The 17,399-nt window shown below is 42.1% G+C and overlaps 1 long non-coding RNA gene across 2 annotated transcripts in view; it reads left to right on the top strand.

Moving 5' to 3' along the window:
• The window catches only part of LOC309372470, a 65,165-nt gene that overhangs the window by 27,591 nt on the left and 20,175 nt on the right, over nucleotides 1–17,399 (top strand). Inside the window, exons 1-2 of one of the 2 annotated variants that reach the window (XR_014169516.1) lie at nucleotides 3,186–3,263; nucleotides 3,609–3,732. This is a non-coding gene — a long non-coding RNA (uncharacterized lncRNA). Of the gene's footprint in view, nucleotides 1–3,185; nucleotides 3,264–3,608; nucleotides 3,733–17,399 lie in introns of those variants that run through there. The other variant, XR_014169515.1, reaches the window with a different exon arrangement.

A 17,399-nucleotide genomic window follows, 5' to 3' on the forward strand; every position in this document is an offset into this window, starting at 1 on the left:
TTCCTCTTTCTATAGAAAAACTATTAAGTAAAAATAAAACTCTTAAGCCTATGGAGTCATTGCTGTGTGGAAGCTCAATAACACTTTTTTTGGGGGGGGGGAGGTGATTTCAACAAGCCAGTTTGGAGCAGATTTCCCCTTAAGATCTCAAAGCATGTGGAGAATTACCATGAAATTCCATCCAGACTGAAATAAAAATGCAAAAGGCTTTCACAATACCTCTTTATTTTAATTTTGGTATACCTAAGGTTGTGCACACATAGCATTTTATTCTAGAGCCAATGGAGCCTATGTCATCCACAGAGAAGCTAGATCTATTGCATATTTTTTCTGCCCCTGAAAAGTGCTTCTTGAGAAACTGGTTTAATTCAAAAAGCAAAATATCTTAGCTGATTGATTCTGCATTATCCCACAGTGTGTCTCTTTAAAAACAGATGAAAACTGGTGTAGGTGGTCCTAGTAATGAGGGCTGTATCTGTCAGGAGCTCATCCTACTCTTGAGTAGGACGCTGGCAGAGACACATGCCTGACTGGCATGTCCTCTCCCTCCTGGTCGATCGTTCGGGAGCTTCAAAAGCTTTCTTCAGCCCGAACATTACAGCGACCAATTCCAACAGACATCGGCACACTTAGGGATCCACAGAGTTTGCGCAGCTTGTGTAACAGACCTCAGCAACTCAGCATTTTGGCTAATCCACTTTATTTACATATAAACACACATGGAACACTGCAAATGGCTCCCTCTCTCTCTAGCATCAGACAGCAAAGAGAAAGAACAAAGGACAATAGTCCCACTTCACGGAACACAGTAACACAAACATTCTATCTCCGTCACTTCCCACTCTGTGGAGTCAAAACATACACCATCATGTGATAGACAAAAATCCCATGACTGCAATCACGGAGCAGGAATTCTAACAGTATCCACACCTGACCAAAGACATTGTGGGTGGTCATATACCAAGATCACAAGAATCATTCACCTGGGGCATGCGAAGGGGGAAAGGCAGGGATAACCTAAGCAAGGAGAGGTTTTTCAATGTGTATCAAGTAAGTACACGCAGCCTTCTGGATAGCAGGATCTGGACTGAAAGGAATATGCTGAGGATGAGAACAAACGGCTAAAGGTTGCTGGGGAAAAAAACCATACATTTTTGCCCAATAGCCTATATATCAATGGCCTTTCTGGTGGCGCTGTTTTCAAAGAGCCTCTCCGAAAGCACAAACCTCTGTTTGCCCATTGTCATACATGATAACCAGACACTGGTAGTGCTCTTGAACTCTTGTATCCCTTCCTGTGGGGGAAGAAGAAAACATTTTAAAAGATGTGCCTGCAGAGGTATAGAAATACCTGTGTGCTTGGTCCAGATTGGGGGAAAGAGAGTGGAGGGCGGTTGAGTAGTGATTGATGGGAGAGGCAGAAAACACAGGACAGGAACATTCCATCAAGGACTGTCCAGTGATGTGGATGGGGAATAACTGGAGTACCTTTGAACAATTTAAAGCTAATAAACAGAGTTTGTGGATGACTGAGTATGAACCGTGCGCAGAGAAAAACCAGAGATGAATGATCCATTTGCAATGTAAAACTGTTGAGGCGCCCTTAGTCTAGCTACATGTCTGGTGTATTCTTATCGAGTTGACAATTTTCATTTTAAAATGCTGGGTGCTCAGTGCAACCTGTTGACCTTTTCACTTATTTAATATGCGTTGAGTGTAAATTTGCTTCTCCCTGCAATCCAGGGAACCCTTTACTAGTCCAACTTTCTATGTGATAATATCCGCCCCGCTCCAATCGACACAACCTTGACTAGTTTTGATATTACTCTTAGGCAACCCTTTATTATAATGTATATTGTGATGGGACGATGAGCTGCTTGTGCGTAAAATGCAAGTCCCTCAGAGTTTGATCAGGTTTTCAAACCTCTGCCTGTGACGGAGCCCCTCCAGCATGGCTGCGTCAATCACTAGTAGAATCCGAAAGTGGCTGCTTTCGGAATCTTTTCCAACATAAAAGCTCTTTAACGGAAACACGTCGTCTGGCCTCTCGGCGTGACAGTTTCCGGCGAGGTGTGGGTGTCCCTATAGGAGGTCCTGAGACCTCCCCACTGTTTTCGCTTGAAGCGTCTCTGAGCCATCCCTCCGCCTCACTTTCCCTTGGAGTTCTTGCTCGCCCTCTACTGGTTCCCTCTTCCGCTGCTACTCCTCTCTCAACCTCAGTGAGCCTTTGCGCCCCCGGCGCTTTAGATGGCAGTTCCCTGACATATATGTTCTAGAATGCAAAGCATTTGCACTTTCTATCATTCTCCTATTTCTAATGTGCTCCTTCACAAAGATACTTAGCCATACAGTATTAAAAAACAAGGCTGCATGCTTAGCAAACCTGCATCCTTCAGATCAAGGGTATTATTACTGCAGCCTGACTGCATCACAATCCTATTTTCTCTGCAGTACTGTTACTGACAGGTGTTTCTTCAGAGCCTGCTAAAATTGCTTTCTTTTAATGTGTGATAGTGAGAAAACTTTTGACATTTTATATCTAGTATGACCTAGTATCACAAGGAATAGATTTACGGAATCGTTTCCCCACCCCACCCTTCTTCCCACCCCCTCCAAACTTCCTATGGTCATCTATAGATAAAGATTTCCCTCCAAAAAATTCTCTGTCCCTGGAGATGTCAGTGTGCCTAACTATCCAGTTTCCAAAGCGCAATCAAAGCACTGGAAATTCTTTACTGTTCATGGTTTGTTTGTTTTTAACTTCCAACCTGGGCTCATGCCCAGTTTTGTGTTTTCAGTTATCCTAAGTAATTCAAATCTACCCTCTCATCCATTACAAATATACAACACTCCTTCTGACAATAAGTTACACTTAAAAAAATTGCACAGGAATTGTGTGGCCTCTGGCCTGCTTCATTATTTCGTATTGTTGTTGCCTCTCAATTTTGTTGTCATCTTAAGGATACTGCATTGTTACATTGTGTTTTTGTAACAGACAATACACTGGAAGTCTTTAGATGAAGTGTTCTAGAATGTGTTTAAATCATAATTTTAAAATTTAATTTATTGAGAGCTATAAAAATTAGCATGAAGAAGAACAATGTGCACTGTTGACCAAAACTGCTATGGTAACAGTGACATGCCTGGCATTGTGACACGTCCCCCTGCTGGGTTAGTTACCAGGGAACTTTGGCAAGTGCAAGTATTTGTGGGAAGTGTAAGACAAGGGGAGAGAGGGAGATGAGAGAAGGAAAGCAAGAAAAGTGTGTTTTATTAGCTAGGGAGACATTTTATTGGTTAGGGGTTATAGGATTCAGTTCTATAATTAACCATCAAGATTTAGAACCCTCCAGTCATGGCTGGATTATTCCCAAATGATTGTGCGCTGGGACAGTTTAAATGCTTCAGACTTGCCTTTTTACTTTGTGGCTATAATTACAGCAAGGCCATCTCCATGTTTTGAAGGGTCTTTTGGCAAGATTTTCTTGTTGAGACCTACTCCTGTCCACAAGGTGCTTATGGCAACAAATTCATCTTTATCTTGGAAGTGTCAGGGGCCCTAAATCCAGTTTTTTTAACTTTTCCCCATTCTATCTTTGGTTGAAAAGGATACACAGTCAGTTCAGGATATGCTGCAGGCAATGCAAAGTCTATCCCTTGGCTTCCAAGAAGGAACCAGAAATCAAAGTATCCAAGACCTGGTGACCAGAGGATGGACACAACTTCTTGACTGTGAGTCCTGCTTCCTGTTTTTTAGGCCTTTCCTATCTGGCCTGAGAGGGTGGAAATTGTTCAGTTTGGTTGTGTACTTTTTGTTGTTTAATTTATTGTTCACGACTACTTCTGTTATGTTTCTAAGTAAGTATTTTTCATGTTATCTGCGGCCTTGAGCATGGTTTCAATTATGGAAAGGTGGCATACATAAACCATGCTATTTGTATGATGTATGTAACTTCATCAGATAATTCAGCTGAGCAAATGTCCTCTGCTGAGGGAGAATTATTGTGAGGCCAGTGAGAATCTCACTACTTGGATAAGAAGGAGGCAGTTCTCTGATTCAAGAAAATTTTGGAGGGATGCCTTTGTAAGAAGGAAGATGAGAATTATTTTTCTTTTCTTCTTAATTTTCTTGTTGTTTCAGTAACAATCTCTATGAAGATACTGTAATACACTTGCTGAAGCAATAGGAAAGTGTTGTGACAACTTAAAGCCACAACACCTTGAATGTTAGAGTAGGGGTCAGCAAACGGGGCCGGTCCACTGTCCCTCAGACCTTGTTGGGGCCAGAATATATTTTGAAAAAAAAATAAAAAAGAATGAATTCCTATGCCCCACAAATAACCCAGAAATGCATTTTAAATAAAAGGACACATTCGACTCATGTAAAAACATGCTGATTCCTGGACCATCCGCGGGCCGGATTTAGAAGGTGATTGGGCCGGATCTGGCCCCCGGGCCTTAGTTTGCCTACCCATGTGTTAGAGCATCTTCATAGGGTTGCCAGTTCAGGTCAGAATCCACCCATCTCTCCATTCATGACTGAGAATTAAACAAAAATGCCCGTAAACCCTTGGCCACATCACAAGTTAAGCTGAATCCTGCACCCTCAGAAATTCTAAATAAATTCTAGAGCTCCTTGTGAATGAGGCAGAAAAACAAAATGTTCCTTTATGAGGGGAAATGTTGGAAAACTGGCAGACAGGGATCAGTACAACACTACTTCCAAGCTGCAGCTTTAATTGTGCTTGCCTTGTGCTTGCCTGATAATAGTATTTTATCTTCTTTCTTTTGTTAAAAAAAATGTATCTTATCGTTTCCATTACTACATCAAAGACAATGGTGTTAGGTAAGATGTAGCAGCAAAACATAAACAGAAATTATCACTGCCATCAGAAAGAAATGTGTACTGCTATAAAACTTAGGAGTGGAAATGTCACTTTCGGTATATTGTGGAGAAATAACTGCTGTCTTCTTTAATTCTAAAAATGGGAGACTCAGAGGAATATATCTTTTTGCTTGTTGGGACAAAAGAAGAGGTTATGAAAACTATCAGATGCAAGGAAATGAGCCCCATTTCTGTGGCATCATCGCAAAAGTACACTTGATCTACATTCACCAGCAAAGGGAGTACTGGGCATAGCTGTCAAGCATCCCTTATTTGGTGGGACAGTCCCTTATCCCAGCGCCATGTCCCGCTGCTGTCCCTTATTGATGATGTCCCTTAAATAAGCTACTGAAGGTAATGGGCCCTTTCTTTGTCCAGCTGTCCTTTGTCAACAACAAATTGTTACTGTTTTTTTGTGTTGAATATATGCTATATGGTAATTTATGGACCTAATAGGTATATAAAGCTATTTGCACACAACAAAATATGTATTTTATCAAAGTAATTGTTGATCCCTTCTTTTGGCTGCTGATCCCGTATTTTCGAGGCTGCTGGTCCCTTATTTTCAAATCTGTAAGCTGACAGCTATGGTACTGGGAAGCCCCGGGACCCACACGCATGTCAGAGACAACAGGAAATGGGAACACACAGAGAAAGCTGGTCCAGCATAAGAGAAATGGTGCACATTCAAGGTCATTGACTGACTCGAGAGAGCATTCACTGATGAAGGAAGATCGAAGGACAGCTTGAGGGGGGAAACTGGTTTGGTTCAACTGCATGGTGACACATCTCTGGGAACAGCCGTGGGAAAACAAGTCCTCTGCATCAAAGAGGCGAAATAAAGTAGGTGAAGCGACTGTGAGCAGACGGCTGGGATTTTATACCAACTCAGCAGAACGAGGATGAAAGATTAATGATTTAAAAGCAAGGACATGGGGAAGGAATGTGACGAGGAAGGTCTTCTGTATCTGTAGAAGAGGATGCTCAGCGAGGGGAGTGACAGTTAATAATTGAAGAGATTAGGAGTTTCATAATGCAATGAGGAAAGTTCCTGGAGGAGCCTAAAGCCCAAGGGCCTGCGACAGAAAAGCACAAACACCTTATGGTTTTCTTTTGGGTAGCATACTGGCCATGATCCAAAGGCTTCCAGTACTTGTTAAGTATAGTGATTTACTTTACTGAAACTGGGAATGCTGAAATGCATTACTGTGTGTTTAATTCTGGAATGTTCTCCAGTAACTCTCACGCGATTGGTTAGCTTTGGTCACATGACAAGTATCTTATTACATTCTCCATTTTGTTTTGTGTGCAAGTGACTTGGCCGTAATGGCTGCATCTCCACAAGCACTGATGAAGAGACGCTGTTAGTTAAGTCACTCTCTAAATTCAATAGAGGAGAGGAGTGCTAATGTTGCTGTGTGAATGTGTGTGGCAGAAAGAAGCACAAAAGTCAATGATCTCCCAAAGAAGCAGTAAGGAGAAGTCCACTGGAAAGAGAAAGTGGAAACTACTCTGAAAGAATTGCATGGCCCAGCTGGGTATTTCACAGAAGGCTGAGTGCAAGTACTGAGAGAAAAACACAGTTTGTTTGAATGTTTAAGGAAGAAGCTGTAATCTTCAACTAAGCCCATGCTTGGATGAGCATGTGAATGTGAAGACTTTGCATATATTCTTCTTTATCTATATGTTCTGCAAGCAAAAGCTTTCTGAATATCTTAACAAGTGTTTGAACATTCTTTTAATTTCAAGAAAAGAGTCAGCATTGCACATGATTTGGCTTCCCAACTACGATTTAGCTACTCTACCAACATTGTTCGCCTGGAGTTTTTCAACATCTGTGAGAACAGAGTTTTTCCTCAATTTAATTGCGTAGCCGTTACGCATTCAGGATGCTCTGTGTCCAGGTAAGCCTTTGTATGTGTGAAAGGACAGCAGAATCAGAGCTTTTGAAGGTTCTGACTGTTAGGCATCTCCTGGCTTTCCCGGTGATTATTTCTTTTTCACATTTTCAGATTCCTCACGTAAGAAACTCCAACAGCCCTTATGGTGTTACAGTGGTGCCCCACAAGACGAATGCCTCGCAAGACGAAAAACCTTCTAGACGAAAGGGTTTTCCGTTTTTCGATGCGCTTCGCAAGACGAATTTCCCTATGGGCTTGCTTCGCAAGATGAAAACATCTTGCGAGTCTTGCAATTTTTTTTGCTCCCCCCTTTTTCTAAGCCGCTAATAGCCTTTTAGCCGCTAAGCCACTAAGCCTTTAATAGCCGCTAAGCCGCTAATAGCGCTAATCCGCTAATAGGGTTGCTTCGCAAGTCAAAAAAAACACTAGACGAAGAGACTCACGGAACAGATTATTTTCGTCTTGCGAGGCACCACTGTAGTTTCTTTGGAAGAGGACCATCAGGGCACTGTATTGCCTTTGCAAAAATCTGCTTATTTACAAATGATTATCACAGGGTGTGTGATCAAGCACAAGGGCAAGCATATTAAGAGCAACACCACACCTTTGAAATGGTTAGAGCCAGCTGGGTTCTTTTTTAGCTGCCTCTATTTCTGTTTATTTATGTGTGGCATTACTCTTTATGTACAAAGTTGGTTCTTTTACTTCGTAGTTTATTTTTTGTTATGCCTTGTCCAGTATTATAAATCTTTTAAATGAAAGAATCTATTTCAAACCTACATGATATACAAAAGTGGTTTACCAGAGCCAGTGTGGTGTAGTGGTTAAGAGCGGTGGACTCGTAATCTGGTGAACCGGGTTCGCGTCTCCGCTCCTCCACATGCAGCTGCTGGCTGACCTTGGGCTAGTCACACTTCTGTGAAGTCTCTCAGCCCCACTCACCTCACAGAGTGTTTGTTGTGGGGGAGGAAGGGAAAGGAGAACGTTAGCCGCTTTGAGACTCCTTCGGGTAGTGATAAAGCGGGATATCAAATCCAAACTCTTCTTACCAGGTTGGGCAGAGCTGCTGCACTAGCTTTCTGGCAGGTGGAACTGTAATTTACCATGAGAGTAAAGTGGTGGGGAAGTTGGCATGGTGTAAACACACCAGACGCCTGATCCGGCATTCCTGCCAATGCATTTGCACCTTGACAACCTCCCCACCCCCTCGCCCCTTTCCCCCTTCCTACCAGTAAGCAACAGTGACCGAATTGCTGGAAAACTAGCATAGGAGCTCTGCCTCACTTGGTGAGCTGCTTCTAATGTATTACAAGGGGAAATCTGTAGAATAGTGTAAACATCTTCCAAGGTACTGTCATGTTCACACTTGTAAGAATCTGTAACTTTGCATTGATGAGAGAATGAAAATTAAGGGGACGAACTCACTGAAATTAAGCACTTTGCAGTCCCATTGATTCCAATGGGAGAATTAAGTACATGTTTAAATCTTTTCTGCTGAAATCAATGCAACTTAAAAGTGCTTAACCCTGGCTGAATCATGTCCTAATACATTTGCCAGAAACTGCTATGCGATGTTCCATTTAAATGTGCAATAAATCTCTCTCCCCCGCCCTTTAGCGTCCCAGTAAAACGAACTGCAATGAAAAAACCACAAATAAATTATGCATGTAATTACATTTTTATCTGGTCATCATAATTTAGCAAATAAGACTTGAAAATATCATCACGGGAAGAAAACACAAGTCAAAGTTCAAAACTCATTATCATTTTTCCAGCCCTCAATTAAAATTAGCATTTGCTTTCCACGTGCAGAACCCCTATATATATATCCTGTTTTGTCGATTTTTCCTTCTAGAAACACATATCTTTGTTGATGCTTGAGTGGCTGGGTTTATTTGTGGGGGGAGGCCAAAGTAAGGAAGAGAATACTTATCTTTATTTAAAAGTTGTTGTATTTTTCTATTTTAGGGCTTTCAGAAGCTTCCAATGTCAATATACCTTTCTGCTGATAAAATGGGATTTTGTTTACTAGACGTTTTTACAGCCAAGTAATAAAAACCCGAATATCAGGAGAGGCAGGCGCACATGCATTTAAATACTGATATGTTCAAATGTTTGGCACTGGCATTCAGAAGCATATTTTATTGTGACACGGCAAAATGCCAGCCGTTACGACAGGTAGACTGTCAGGAAAGAGGAGTTGCATATTGGAAGGGAAAATGGGAAACTGTCCAGTTTGAGGCCAGGCTATCAGAGGCACGCCAGAATTGCAAGGAGGAGTTTGTTTTAGGGTTGTTGTTTGTTTTGTTTTTTTGCATCATTTGCTGCAGGATCTTTTAAAACTAAATTTGCCAGAGATTGAACCATCTGACATTGAGGCATCCCTTGGAACGATGCTATGAACTAATACCCACTGTGAAATCTCTTGCCAGGGATAGTGAAGCGTCCCAAGGGTAGAGGATAAGTTCTGCCCTCCTTTTACTAGTGCCCGCCAGTATAATTCCATACAGGGCAAATTTTATACATGCCTATTCAAGTGCCCCCACTTTGCCTGAGTATGCTGGGAGTTCCATTAAACTCAAAGTTGCCCCCACTTTGAGTTTAATGAAACTCCCAATGAAGACATCCTGCTTATTTGAACTGAGCTTTAATGGGTAATGGGTAACGCATTCTGACACCTGTGTTGTAATGTATATCATGGTGTATTTGATGGGCAAAGTTTTCTCTCTGGTCAGGCGAAAGTTGGTTTAACTGTCATGCGGAGCTTTAACTGGTGGAGGTGAGTTAGAATTCTCAGTATGCAAAAGGAAGATAGAAGGTATGCATATTTTGATTGGTGGGTGCAGTTTTAGAATATTCAGTTAGACAGTGTGATTGGCTGGGGCTGGAGTAGTCGGAATAAAAGTATACATGTGGCTGGGTGCTTGCCAGCAGTAAGTCAGTTTGAATTGTGAATTGCGCTTAATGGGTCTTTTGGTTTTGGCTCATGTGGGAATAGCAAGGCAGATCACATGCCTAAGGAAAGCTTTGGGACTTAGTGACATTGTCTTTGTGTTGCTACTGTCCATTTTCAAACTGAAACGTAGAGTTTTGAATGGGACACTGGGCTCTTCAGAATGGTTTGGGAGCAATGACTGAGGTGTTTATGGGGTGGGGAAAGCAGTTGATCATGTTGTATGGGGTCTATTCAACCTGACACTTTTCCACGCCAAGACAAAAAGTGTGTGAGATGTTGTTTGCAGATGATGTAGTATTGACAGTGTACTCCAAGGAAACTCTACAGAGACTCATCAGCCATTTTGCCCAAGTCTGCATGGAGTTTGGCCTTAGCATCAGCCAGATGAAGACTAACATCCTGGTCCATTATGTTGCCAAGGAGCTCTATGGAGAGCTGGCTTCAGGCACCAGAGTCATTGGCAGACCAACTCTGCATTACAAAGCTGTGGGAATCCCTTGCAGATGACTGCAGTGCTTGAAGACAATCAGTCAGGCTGTGTATCCATAGCAGTGATCAGAGGACGAATGACCACTGGGAGGAGGGCAGAAAGAGGAAACGCCATGGTCCAGTCTCTGCAACCACAGCAGACACTGTCACCCTCCAAAGGTTTAACTTCACTCTTGAAGGTATATTCTTCCATTGCCTCCCAAGACAGACGGGTGACAACCATAGCCTCATCCTGGCAAGTCTTTCTTGGACACATAACAGCATAATTTAACACAGGAAGCTGTGTTTGCTTCAAATATCTTCAACAATGCTACAAATGCCTAACATCATGCAGTGGCTCTCAATTACTGCAGGCATGTCCTTTAAGAATAAATGCATCAGGCAGAAAACAACAACTGCCTTTTCAATGGGGCAAACAAATTATATTGGCATCTAACGCTGAGACCAAATTATAGCTAAGGAGTAAGAAGAAGAATTTCCCCAGTGTTGAAAGCCACAATCATTGATAGGTACCCATTGAAAATATGGGCGGCGAAAGAGAAGATTCAGACATATTATGGTTGCTGTGGAAACCTCTGGCTTTCAGAGTGGAAGAATATGCCCATTAAAAGTAGGGAGGGACAAAAAGGTAAATTTTGGGTTCTCTCACTTGCTTCCCCAGTCTTTCATTCAGTTGGCCTCATTTCCGTATCAGCTTCTGGGGATGAGGTTTAAAAGCCCACATGAATATTTGCATGCATTTCAGCAACATTTCTCCTAATATATACAATTAGTATGCCTTCATAGCCTATAATTTCTTTTTTGCCGAACTAATGTCCATAATACAGTGCCTTTTTGTATGCTATTTTCACTGGTATATACCCTTTCTCCTAATACATATCTTTTAAAACGTGAAATGCATAGGAGTACAAATGGCAAATGATGGCTGGATTTTTATTGATGGGTTAATTGAGGAAATACACTTTAGGTGGGTTTTCATTAAAATGCAACCCAAATGAATTCTTTTCCATCTATAAAGGAGTGTCAGGCTGCTGTGCACACCACACCATCAAATCATGATGGAGGTTTTCTCCAAATTGCTGAGGACTGTGTATATTGGGGTTGTGAATTTGTGGTCTTCTAGCTGTTGTTGGAGGGACGCGGGTGGCGATGTGGGGTAAACCCACAGAGGGTGAGCTCCCGTTGCTTGGTCCCAGCTCCTGCCCACCTAGCAGTTCGAAAGCACATCAAAGTGCAAGTAGATAAATAGGGACCACTCTGGCGGGAAGGTAAACGGCATTTCCGTGTGCTGCTCTGGTTCGCCAGAAGCGGCTTAGTCATGCTGGCCACATGACCCAGAAGCTGTCTGCGGACAAACGCCGGCTCCCTCGGCCTATAGACCGAGATGAGCGTGCAACCCCAGAGTTGGTCACGACTGGACCTAATGGTCAGGGGTCCCTTTACCTTTAGCTGTTGTTGGACTCCACCATCTACCCAAGCCAGCATGTCTAGTGGGTAGGGATGCTGGGTATTGTAGTTCGTCAACATCTGGAAGGCCACATGTTCCTGGTGTATATGATCTATGTGTTCATCTGTGAATAGACAAAATTTACGTTTACACAGTAGAGTTGCAATATCTAACTGAGCACAAAAATCAGTTTGATGAGAATAAAGAAAACGTTTCATAGCAAAGGACCCAAAAGACCCACAACTGTTTGAATGGCTCAGTTTTTTAAGCTGCCAAATAGGCAATGGCACCTCCCATTTTGTGGAGGAAATCAATATGACGCCTCTAAGTAAAATCTGCAAGGAGAAAAAGAGTTCAGGCACCTTACAGGGTTGCCATTGTTTCTAGTTGCTGTAGCAGTTAATGAGTAAATCATCCCATTGTCATGAAGTTTGCAAGAAGTAGAAGGGATATGTCAAAGATAAAAGGGAAATAGTAGTATGTGTGGCATGTTTACTATCTAGATTTCTCATAAGAGAAAGAGAGGCACCCTGTTGCTATGACTTCTTTGTATCCCGTCAAGCTAGACGCACACGGCACATTATTTTCACACCACCAGTTCGTTCTTGTCCAAAATGCACTGCAGCCCCTCCCCCCGGCATTCAGAATGGAAAACCACACTGGACTTCTAATTAGATCGCCACTCATTTCTGCAAGCACTAACTTGAAACCAGAAGTGTTTGTCAAATGACTGCCACACAACTCTGAAAGTAATTGGTAGAGATTGGAATGGTGTTTTTCTTCCAGAAATCAAAAACTTGGCACACTATGACAGTGTGGCCTTCTATCCCATTCTCATGTTCTAACCTGCATGTTTGAGGCCACTAGAAGTGCTTCAGTTTAGTGGACTCTGAGGTCCAGTTCCAAAGGCCTTCTGGTGGTTCCCTCGCTGTGAGAAGTGAGGTTACAGGGAACCAGGCAGAGGGACTTCTCAGTAGTGGCACCCACCCTGTGTAACACCCTCCCATCAGATGTCAAGGAAATAAACAGCTATCTGACTTTTAGAAGACATCTGAAGGCAACTCTGTATAGGGAGGCTTTTAGCGTTTGGTGTTATATTGTGTTTTAATATTCTGTTGGGAGCTGCCCAGAGTGGCTGGGGTGGCATATTATTATTATTATTATTATTATTATTATTATTATTATTAGGGCTTCCATAGGCATCAGGATGGCCACTGTGAGAACAGGACGCTAAACTGGATCGGCGTTTGTCTTCATCCACCAGGGTTCATATCTCCTTATGTTCAATGTGTCCATACTGTAAACAGGAACTTGAAAGAGCTGCTCATCATGTGATTTCTCCCCATTACCTGAAGGTCACTGGCACTAATAGGAAGAATCACAAATGGCCATGAGGACTGGTGGCAGTGTGGCTTCAATGGCTGTTGGTTCCCTCTCTCTGGTGCTCAGCTTCCTCCTCGTCCTGCCACTGCCACTGACCAGGGACTGCTTCCTCTGTCTTTCCCTTACACAGCAGGAGGCAGAGGAGCCATTGGCTGCTGAAACTGTGTCAAATGACAACACTTTGGAGGTCCCAAGTCACAAGGTGGTTAGATTGGTCTCAACTAGGGCCAGGGCCTTTTCAGTACTGGCCCCGACTTGGTGGAACGCTCTGTCACAAGAGACTAGGGCCCTCCGGGACTTGACATCTTTCCGCAGGGCCTGCAAAACAGAGCTGTTCTGCCTGGCCTTTGGTTTGGACTCAGTCTGACCCTTATGTTTCTCTCCCCTTATGGTTTTGCTCTATGGGCTACTATTAAAGTGAGGTTGCATTTTAAATTTAACCCGTATTTTAAATTGTTTTTCCCCCTCCCCCCCATTATGTTTTTATGGTGTTAGCCACCAGGCAGGGTATAAAATTATTATTATTATTATTATACTCTGCTCAACTCCACAATTGGACTCTCCTCCTCCTCCTGCCGCCACCACAAGACGTGATGCTGGACAGAACACTGGTTGATGAGAGGGATGAGAGGTAGAATGGGTGGTCCTTTCTGGACAGTGTGCTACAGCCTCTGCAGACCAGGAAGGGTGCTTGCAATAGACCCTCCAAGTGTCCCTATTTTCCAGATTTTAGAGAAACTTTCCTGGTTTCTGATTTGATCCCAGAATGTGCCGCTGTTCCTTAGGATGTCCCTATTTTCATTGTAGAAATGTTGGAGGGTATGGTGTTCTCCAACCCCCGTGCCGTCAGAAGGCAATCCTGTATAGGTAAGTTTTTTAAAATGTTTAATGTTTTATTATTGTTTTATATATGTTGGAAGCCGCCCAGAGTGGCTGGGGCATCCCAGTAAAATGTGTAGGATATAGATACTGTAGTAAAAATATCATTATGGAATGGGACATCCCTATTTTCATTGGAGAAATGTTGGAGGGTATGTTGCATATCCCTGAACCATAAAGTCTGCAATCCTAGCTACATATTAACACAGAGTTTGAAATTTGGATTGACACTCCCACTTCACAGCATCCTCATGTAACCACAGCACAGAGGAATTCTCAGTTGGTAGAGCATGAAACTCTTAATCTCAGGCTGATGAGTTTGAGCCCTGTGTTGGGTTGCAGAGGAATGAACTAAATAACCTTCGTGGTTCCTTCCAACTATGATTCTAGGATTAATTCTATGATTAGAATGGTACAAAAGTGTATGCCACAAATATTTATTAGTCTCATGCCCACCAGGGGGCATTGCTTACTGGGATCAATATATATATATATATAAATGTCCAGCATGGATTAATATAGGAGTGTGTCAAGTTTCATATTTTAAGCTCAAAGTACATTATTTTTGGCTTAACCTTCTCCTTTTGATTTGTTAATTGCATGATTCAGATTTGAACCCCAAGAATACATGAGGCTATTTCTCAAAGGTTGATTCCTGGCAATGCTTCTGAAATTGGGCACATAGCTCAATATCAGACCTTATTATGCTGCATATGTATAGAAGATACATTGGTGGAAGGACTTAATTAATTGACTTGCTAACATGCCCTTCTAAAAATAAATAAATACTTCAGAGTCCAATTTTAATTCTCATTAAGAAATACCATTATGACAAACAAGAAAAATCGATCATTTGTGGTAGCAGAGCAACAATTGCAGTTTTTGGTTTCGACAAAAGATGCCCTTTTTCTATGCACCTTTGATCTGTTTTTTTAAATCCCCATTCAGTCCAAATAGATTTAAGCAGTCTGACTGTGGGCAAATCGCTAAGAATATTTTGGCATTCATCTATACCTGAAGATTTAAAGAAGTCGGAGAATATATGATTTAATTGAAAACCAAGTTTCTCTGAATGATGCAGACAATAGGATTAGATAAAGGTGAAATCTGAGCTTTCTCCACCTCAAGTCTTAGTGCTGTAGGTTTTATGCTGCAAAAGCGTCTTAAGAGTGACAAAAATAAAAAGCCAGCTTACCTTAAGTAGGTTCTCTCCTGAATGATGTGCTTTCCCTGATAGATATATATTGCACATCTTCCCCTCCTGTTGCAGTGCTCATTTTTGACATCTTCTTTGAAGTCATTGGATATAAGGACACTACAGCCAAAAGCAAACTTTAATCCCTACAAAAGAAACTTATGGTGAAGTCAAAATGCAGTTGTGTATTGGTACTGTATATAGTAGATGGAGACGGTGTAAATAAGATAAGGAAGACAGAAGAGAGGGCAAAATGGACAACTGAATAAGGCCAAGGATAAGAGGCAAGTTTCTGAAGTTTAGCCCAGTTGAGTCTTGATCAGTCAGACTCTTGACAAAGTACTAAGGATTGTGGCAAAATTGTTTTGTCTTATGGGTGCACCACATCCTGGCCACATTTTTTTTTGGGGGGGGGGCGACAATATGCGCTACTTTTCACTCCCTGATACTGGGAATAATAGCTTCATTGATGCACAGGAAACTGAGGTAGTGCTACGGAAACCTGCTAAAGGGCAGAAACTACAAGAAGAAAGCAGCTGGAGGTTTCAGTTGTCTCTAAACTAATGCGCACAGTATGGGAAACAAGCAAGATGAAGTGGAGCTTTTAATACAGGGTGACAAATATGACGTAATAGGCATTACTGAAACCTGGTAGGATGAGACTCCTGACTAGAATGTAGAAACTGAGGGATAGACCAAACAGGAAGGGGGGAGAAGTAGCATAATATGTGAGGAGATCCATGACTTGGAGCATGGAGGGCAGATTAAGAGTATATGGATAAAAACTGTAGAATAGGGAAAGAACAGTGACCTTATTGTGGGTGTCTGCTATAGACTTTCAAGCCAGACTGTTGTTCAAAGTCTTTATGAACAACAAGGAAGAAGGAATTGAGGGGATGCTCATCAAATCTGCAGATGACATCAAACTGGTAGGGGTAGCTAATGCTGCAGAAGACAGAATGTAACAGGATGGAGAACTGGGCCCAAACCAACAAAATGAATTTAAATAGAGACAAATTCCTTGGGCAGGAATGACCAGCTGCACAAATATAAAACAGAGGACACCTGGCTTGCCAGTAGTACATATGAAAAGGAAACATGAGTCAACAATGTGATACAGCAGCAGAAATAGCTAATGCTATTCAAGGCTGCACCAACAGAAGTACAGGGTCCAGATCAAGGGAAGTCATAGTACTACTCTATTCTGCCTTGGTTAGACCACATCTGGAGTACTGTGTCCAGTTCTGGCACCACAGTTTAAGAAGGATTTTGATAAGCTGGAACATGTGTTGAGGAGGGTGATCAAGATGATCAAGAATCTGGAAACCCAGCCTTATGAGGAACAGTTGAGGGACTTGGGAATGTTTAGCCTGGAAAAGAGAAAACTGAGAGGAGAAATGATAACCATACTCAGATATCTAAAGAGCTCTCACATGGAAGATGGAGCAAGTTTGTTTTCTCCTGCTCCAGAGGGTAGGACCCGAACCAACGGATTCAAGTTACAAGGAAAAGAGATTCCAACTAAATATCAGGAAGAACTTTTTGACAGTGAGAGTTTGACAGTGGAATGGACTCCCCCAGGAAGCTGTGGACTCTCCTTACTTGGAGATTTTTAAGCAAAGGTTGGATGGCCATCTCTCATGAATGCCTTGGTTGAGATTCCCACATTAGAGGGGGTTAGACTAGATGACCCATGTTATCCCTTCCAACTCTATGATACTTTCCCCTACACCAATGCAAGCTTTTTAAAAGTAACCGTTGTAGCCACATGCAAGGCTATATTTGTGAAAGGCCAACATTTGTGAGAGGCCACACCCTTTCTATTGTATTAGTGAAATACTCACTAGATTGATGTAAATATTGTTGAAGTCTAGCACACTCCTTCCTGAAAAACTAACGGCCCTAAGGGTAAGGTGTTTCCAAGGACAAAACTAACAGCCATAACAACCATGATGTTGATACTGAAAGAAAGCAGCCCAAATGAAGTCTGAAGTTTGCTTTAGACATTTCCCAGAGACCTTAAAAATATGCTGTTTGATTTTGAACTAAAAAGTAGTAATTTGCTGAGTTGTACATTGAGCCCTCCTGATATGGATGTTTCCATAAATATTGGGATTTCTAAAACACATTTTCATTTATTTTAATACTGGTCTGATTACTAGACATTTGAACTATTGCTGTAGTCCTACTGTGGCTTTTGACATAGACTGAAATCACGTTCTTAAAAGCAATGCCCAAAACACAGGTTGTTTGACCTGCTGCAG

Source organism: Podarcis melisellensis (genome assembly GCF_964234715.1).
Source record: "Podarcis melisellensis genome assembly, chromosome: 6".
Taxonomy (NCBI): Eukaryota; Metazoa; Chordata; class Lepidosauria; order Squamata; family Lacertidae; genus Podarcis; species Podarcis melisellensis.